The sequence below is a fragment of the Notechis scutatus genome, chromosome 4 (genome assembly GCF_049901735.1).
Source record: "Notechis scutatus isolate UNSWTSFEM ecotype Mainland chromosome 4, rNotScu1.2, whole genome shotgun sequence".
NCBI classification, from domain to species: domain Eukaryota; kingdom Metazoa; phylum Chordata; class Lepidosauria; order Squamata; family Elapidae; genus Notechis; species Notechis scutatus.
In genome coordinates this window covers 11,398,227-11,406,201 of record NC_142012.1, presented here as the reverse complement: position 1 = coordinate 11,406,201, position 7,975 = coordinate 11,398,227, and positions in this window count along the sequence as shown.

The window sequence follows — 7,975 nt, the reverse complement described above, 5'->3', positions numbered from 1 at the left end:
TGTGGGTAAAAGCTCGTGTGTGTGTGTGTGTGTGTGTGTGTGTGTGTGTGTGTGTGCGCGCCAACAATTGCCTGGCTGTGTGGAGCCCTGGCATGCAAACAGCCTCTTGAACCTGAACCGTGCTCAGCCTTCCTGGCACCTTTCGTGATGTTGAGGGCAAAATCAGTTGAAGAGCAAGAAAGAAGGACTGCAGATGCGATAACCCCTGATCGTGAAGGAGATGCTGCCCCAAGCAGAGAGGCAGGTGGTGGTGTTGGAGAATGGATAGAGATGGATGAATGAACAGAAAGACAGATGACAGAGGGATAGATAAGAATAGAGATGATAGGAGAGAGGGAGGGGGAGACGGATGGATAGGGATGGGTGGATAGAAAGACAGATAACGGATAGATAGATAAGAATAGAGATGATAGGCAGGAGGGAGGGAGGGGTAGAGAGAGGGGGAGAGGGGGAGGGGCAAAGGGATGCATAGGGATGGGTGGTTGGATAGAAAGAGAGACAAAAGAGGGATAGAGGGATAGACAGACAGATAGACGGATGTGATAGGCAGGTGGACAGATAGACAGATAGATGCATAGCTAAGAGATAGATGGGAGATGAGAGAGAGATGTAAGAGGGGTGTGTGTGTGAAAGAGAAAGAGAGAGATGACAGTGATAGATTGATGTGTGTGTGTGTGTGTGTGTGTGTGTGTGTGTGTGTGTGTATATAGATGACGGAGTGGGGGATAGAGCATCAGCCCTGCAGGAAACGTATCGGCGAAGCTGGAAGCGCTCCTAGAGAACTCCGCAGAAATGCCTTCCTAGCTCTTTTTCACCTCTGCCATTCATTCATCGCGCACCTCCGAGGAAAGCGGAGCAGGCGAGGCCTCCACCAGGTTGGAAGGACTCCCGCCTGCCTTTAGGCCCAGGACATGGCCGAGCATGGATCCACATGCCAGCACGGGCGCCACTTGCCTCCCCTGCCCACCCACCCCCACGCCCCTCTCCGTCTCCAAATAGCAGCGCCTTAAATGCTGGACCAGTTGTTTCATTTCTGGACCTTGGCGACTTTGAAGATGGGATGGACTTCCGTTCCCAGAATTCCTCCACCAAGCGTGTTGCCTGGGGGAGTTCTGGGAGTTGAAGTCCACCCATTGACCAACTTCTGGGAACTTGAAATCCTTCTAACCGGCCCACTGAAACTAGAATAGGGAGAAACGTCCTACCTACCTTTCCCAATCCGTCTGTCCTTGCCTGAGGAACTCCCTGCAACTCGGTTAAAGCAAGACGTCTCCAAAACTTGGCAACTTTAAGACTTGTGGACTTCAACTCCCAGCAGAGCTGGCTGGAGAATCCTGGGAGTTGAAGCCCACAAGTCTTAAAGTTGCCAAGTTTTGGAGACGTCTTGCTTTAAAGCGACCTCAGACAGACCCAACCAGAAGTGAAGCCGCCCGATTTTGGCTCAGAGAGCAGTTGTGCCAATCGGGGCTCTGCACCTGGCCTTAAGGTTCCGTGTATCGTGAGAACCTACGGACGTGGATGGACTGATCAACTAAGCCTGTCGTGGTTAAGGCTAGTCTGCAAAAAAAAAAAAAAAAGCCAGACCGAAAGCCAGCTAGGGGTCGTCCGGATTTTCACAACCCAATAATTCTGGTGGCCTAGAAGTGGAGCTCTCGCCTCCCAATCAGGAGGCTTGTGAGTTCGATCCTGGGCAGAGACTAGTATGTGGAATAGACTCTCCTGCTCGAGCGGGGGGTTGACTAGATGACCTCCCAAGGTCCCTTCCAACTCTTGAATACAGCCTGTCGGTGCTATCACACCCCCTTCCCTATCCCAGTTTTCTCGTTTGAATCCAATTCCTCCCCAAATTGACGTTTTCAAACCCAGAGTTGGTTTTTTTTTTTTTCTTAAGAGAATAAAGGCTGCGATGTTTTATATAGTCCCTTGACTTTGGGTCAAATAAAGATCCCAGATCCCCAGTAGCATTGAATTCTGAATAGATAACGAAGGGACTAGCCGACTGGACGTCTCCAATACACTGAAATTACAAAATTACGAATGATCCGTAAGGAAAGATTGCTTCCAGAAGAAGAATAATTTTTAAAAAAACAAAACACGTTCGCATTTCGCCGTTTTGCTGCCAGCGAAATTGGGGGAATTCCCAAATTAGTCTGGTGTCATAAATCTCAGAGTTCAGTTGGAGTTTTAATCGTCCCCCCCTTAGCGGGCATCGAAGACAGCCGCCCTCTGATAGGTCTACAGGGTCTACCCGTTTCCAAGCATGATTTGGGAGTAAATTATACCTTTCCGATCCGCATCATTCTCTCGCATAGGACCAGATCCAGGGGGTCCATAGGATCGCATTGATCCAGAAACAAGTCCCATTCAATTCAATGGGGATTGGCCAGGAAATACGCGTAAATCAAAACTTCCCCAGCTGGGAGAAACGTGCTAGGGTTTTGGCGCAACCTGGGTAGGCTACCATTTCTGGTCGGGGTTCACAAATGCCGTGGTTTTGGCACGTGCGAGCAAGCCGTGCTTCGGGGGGATAAATGTGTGGCACCCCCGTAGCACGCGGGGCAACGCTAAAATCCTGCCACACGTTCAACCTCTCAGTCCGTTTCCATCAGGGAGCCACGCTCGATGCGCAATTCTCTTGCGTGTTCATCCCTGGCGTTTGCTTTTTTTTTTTTTCCTGACGTCCCTAGGTAAACGCGTGGATCGTCAAGGTGACTCCGCTATAAAACGTCTGGGCTCAAAAGAGTTGCACTCGGTTAGGCCAAGGTTAAAACCAAGGACACCTATACAGAGAAAGGTGGGGTGCCCTTCCATCCGCAAACCTGCGGGTAACAGGAGTCCTGGCCGAGTTAAACTGCTCGCATCCCACTAGGAACCTGCTTGCTATCCACTGCCTGGGCCGACCTGCACCCTTAGAGGTATCTAAAGACCGAGGGAACTGATATGAGAAGCCTCTTCTCAGCCACGAGATGGCAGCAAAGAGAAACCAGAAAGCTCTTACGGTGCCAACAACTCTTACGACGCTGCCATATAGCTGCGGTGCAGATATTGCAGCTCGCTTTCATAGCACGCAGGCAAAGTTCTCCGTGTAGTGCTGCTCCTTTCTCGCGTCTCTTTAACTGAGGCCTGGTGGGTTGTGTGATCTGGGTCTCCTCGGAGAGGCTTGCTTTGAGGTTCCAAGAGCTAGGCTTATTGGATGAAATTGCCATTCTTCCGAAAAATATTTTAATCGCAGTTGCTTTTTTTTTTTTAAAAAAGGGAGGGGTAGCTAGCTAGCTAGGCGGGTTTAAAAACAAAACAGGTTGGGACCAGAAGCCGGGCCGGGTGTGGAGACCCTGCCTCGTGGAGCTGTTTTGGCTAGCAGAAAGATGCCGGTTTCCGATGTAAGCACAACCTCTGTGAATCCAAATAAGAGCTGCTTGGACCATTTTGGCACGCCCTGCCCTTCGCTGCTGGGGTGAAATGGGGAGAAGTTTTAAATCCAGGACTGATTACGGAGTAAAGGGAAAGAGGAGGAGGGGTGGGAACTCTCTCCCTCCTGACAACACAGGTCAATCGCTTTTTGGGAATTCATCCCAATTATTGCTGGGGATGGCGCAGTGGTTAGAATGCAGTCTCGGCCCCTCGCCAAGAGTTCCAGCCTAACCCGGCTCAAGGTTGACTCAGCCTTCCATTCATCCGAGGACGTGGTAAAATGAGGACCCAGATTCTTGGGGAAAATATAAGACTGCAAACAGCTTAGAGAGGGCTGTAAAGTACTGTAAAGCGGTCTATAAGTCTTAGTGCTATTGCTATTTATCCCTAAATAGTGCGTGGTGCTCACAACCTTGGCAACATTTCAGGGATGTTTAAATTCCAAGGCGCCCTGGATGGCATCCTGTTTACACTCTTGCAGACAAAAAACGAGAGAGCAGGATCCTGCACCGAAAGCCCGTGATGATATGGGGACTTATTTGGGGGTGAAAAAGGTGAGATTCCCAGCCTGCTTCAGTCCCGTAGAATTCACAACCGCCGCCTAAAAACGCTTCTGTTGCAAAAAGAATCGCCTGCGCGTTTCCTTTGTTACGACGGGTCGCACTGTCAGCCAGATATTCAGGCTGGATTTCGTCCACCTGTATATATAGTCCCTTCCCGAGGTCCTGGGTTAGTCAGGCAGATGTTGGGAGGAGGTTTAAATTTGCCACTCCGATGTCAACCCGACGACCGAAAGCCCCACTTTCCTAATCCATTCGCTTGTCGAATCTGGCCGGGATATCACTTCGTCCACCCGTTTGCGCGCAGCCGAAACCCGGTGGCTGCAGGGAGGCTTCCCGACGGAGGCGGCGTCCACCTCGCAAGGCTAGGATCCTTCCCCGAAGATTCAGCCCCGCGCAACTCCGTGGATTGTCGTTCATTACCCTTTTCTCTTTATGGCTGGGATGTTCTGGAGTCCGATTAGGTTTCAAGGAGCGCGGCAGCCCTGCGCTCCTAAATGGCCAAAAAGAAAAAGAAAAAGGCCAGCAGAAGGCAACCCGGCTCTTGGAAGACTCTGGATGGAAAGCCCAAGGAACTCTATGTCTCTGTCTCTGTCTCTGTCTCTGTTTCTCTCTGTCTCTGTCTCTGTCTCTGTCTCTCTCTCTCCAAACCTAAACGTTTTTTGGGGGGAGATTAAATGCCCCCATCCAGAGCGTTTCCAAAGGCACAAAACCACCCGGTCTTGACTAGCGTCCCATTCTGATGTCTGTAGGATCACCTGCTTGAAATCCAGCCAGGGCATCTTAGATGTCCCTGAAATGTTTCCAGGTGTAAATGCAAGGCACTATTTATGGATAAATAATTGGGATAAATTCCAAAAAAACAAAAAACCCAAACCCAAATGACCTGTCTTGTAAAGGAGAGTCCCCTCCTCCTCCTCCTCCTTATACAGATTAACAGATTGGGAAGGGACCTTGTAGGTCATCTAGTCCAACCCCCACCCCGCCCAAGCAGGACACCCTACACCAGGGGTGTCCAACCTTGGCAACTTTAAGACTTGTGGACTTCAACTCCCAGAATTCCTCAGCCAGCTTTGCTGGCTGAGGAATTCTGGGAGTTGAAGTCACAAGTCTTAAAGTTGCCAAGGTTGGACACCCTGCCCTACACCATTTCTGACAGGTGGCAGTCCAGTCTCTTCTTGAAAGCCTCCAAGGATGAAGCTCCCACCACTTCCGAAGGCTACTTCTGTTCCATGGGTTAATTGTTCCCACGGTCAGAAAATCCACTTTCTCTTCACACTGTAATCAGTCCTGGTTTCAAAACTTCCCTCCATTCCAGGCAGCAGTGGGTGGATCTGAGGTTAGCCTGCTTGCCTTTGCCCTTCAAACTGATGGGGAAATCTGGGCGGAGACCCGTGTCTCCACAGCTGAGTTCCAGCACTGGCGTGGGAAGAATCCAAGAGGAGCGCGAAACTTGAAGCGGCAGGATAATAATATGATCCACTTCTGGCAGGATCGCCCAGGAACCAAACAATATCCCCACCAGTCCAGAATCCGGTACAGTCCGTGGCCAAAAATGGCCCCAGGATATTCTCGTTTAGGAGCAGGATTTTCTATTCTGGAAGTTTTGAAGTTCACAAGTCTTGAAGTTGCCAAGTTTGGAGACCTCTATTCTAGTAGTTTGGGGCAGAGGTCTCCAACCTTGGCAACTTTAAGACTTGTGGACTTCAACTCCTAGAGTTCCTCAGCCAGATTTCCCGAGGAACTTTGCTGGCGGAGGAACTCTGGGAATTGAAGTCCACAAGTCTTAAAGTTGCCAAGGTTGGAGACCCCTGGTTGGGGGGGGTTCTTCCCTGCAGGGATAAATGCCGCAGGTAAAGGAAGGCTGGGCGCCGAGATCCTTTGCCTGCTGGTTATTCTCTGAACGGGCAAAACAGATGCTTTTTTCAAAAGGCAACTGGACTTTCTTCGTTTTTTTCCCCTGAGGACGTTTCGCTTCTCATCCAAGAAGCTTCTTCAGTTCCCTTCCAAGCTTCTTGGGATGAGAAGCACAACTGTCTGCAAGGAAAAACAAGAAAGTTAGGTTGCCTTTTGAAAAAGGAAAAAAAAGAAAAAAAGCAATGTTGGGGACAACTGGGATGACTGAGAATCTCCATAAGATAGTTCCCATCCTCTGTTTCTGAGGCAACCAATCATTGCCCGCCTCCCCCTCCCCCGCCAGCTTTTCTAAATAAATCCTGGGCCACACACAAGTCCTTTGCCAGAAAATAAACTCATTTATTGTCAAAGCATCCAACATACCCAGATAAACTATAAAGTTTTCATCTCTTTTTTTTTTTCCCAAGGGGAAAAAAAAGAAAAGAGAGAACGGAGAAAAAGGAACACGTAGCTATTCAGACTTCATTTCACTGGCACAAAATTACACTTTGTACTGTATTAAAAGAAGGTCCCTATTTACAGAACTTAAGACATTTTGCACCAAAGTCCTTAATCCTTTTTTTTTCTCCATGTAAAACATGCATTTCCCCGTGGGGAACATAAAATGAATTCAAGTCTTTCTGGATTTTATTACTTTTTTTTTTTTTGCAGAGGAACAGGGGGGGAAAAAAACCTCATCAAATAATGCAGAAAAGCTTTGCATCCATTTTCCTTAACTTTTTTTTTTTTTTTTTTTTTGCAGAGGAACAGGGGGAAAAAACACCTCATCAAATAATGCAGAAAAGCTTTGCATCCATCTTCCTTAATTTTTTTTTAATTTTGCTTTATATCTAAAATAAATTTTACCCTTACATATAGTTATTACAGCTAAACCATAAGTGCTTAATAATTTAAGTAGAAACGTATGACAAATGCATCAATATGTTGCAATATATGACATTTTAAAAATGTACTTTTAAAAGTTATTTACTTTTTTGGGAAAGTGAAAATGCGTGCATTTGAAACAAAAGGGGGGGCCAACCCACCCATCCCCTCTCTCTATTATTATTATTATTATTATTATCATCATCATCATCATCATTATTTGCAAGGTAAACATATACACAGGCATAAAAATTTCAAGAGTGGTTTTTGGATGCTCTGCTGGTCACAATGCCCAAAACATATTTAAAAGCTTTCAAAACTCAGAATGACTACAATTGGAAATGGACATGAAGCCTGATGCTACACCTTGTACTTTGAAGAAATCCCCATTCAGCCCCATGCGACTGTCCTCAAAGTAAACATGTACAAATCATCCCAAGGATGTTTTTTTTTTTCAAGAGGCAATTGGACTTTCTGTTTTTTTTCTTCGAAGATGTTTCACTTCTCACCCAAGAACCTTCTTTGGCTCTGACTGGATTGGTGGGGAAGGATTCAGTCAGACCCAAAGAAACTTCCTGGATGACTGAGAATCTAGAGAAAAACCATGACCTGGATGACTGAGAATCTCCGCGGACATTAAGCATGTACAAAGTTTCATTTCAAAATCTTGTAGGGTTCTTGTGAAAGCGTAAATGCAGACTGCAGAAGTATTTCTAGCTACAAATAGCTGCTGAGCAACAACTGCCAGTTGTTCAAATGGTTACTTATGGATTACTCACAAGTAAGTGGTTTTAGATCTAACTCTACTAACCTCCTTATACTATTCTGGCTGAGGAATTCTGGGAGTTGTAGTCCACAAGTCTTAAAGTTGCCAAGTTGGAGACCTCTGACCTAGAGGGGAAAAACCTTCAAAGCTTGGTTCATAAAGCTTATCTTTTTCTACCTATTAATTCCCTTTCCTTGATTTATGTAAGGAAACCAGTGGCAGCTCACATTCTTTGCATCAAAGAGAAATATGCTTATTTATTTCTATAGGTTTATGTGCATATTCCTAATATAGCACTGGAAACCTCACAACAACTCCTCTGCCCCAAATATCTACGGCTTGGTAATTTCCTACAATTTCTGTTCCACTGGAGCAGTGCATCTAATGAAGAATGTCATTTTTGTAACTATTCCGTGAATTTAGGGCAAGGTTCTTCAAACTTTGCAAATTTAAGACT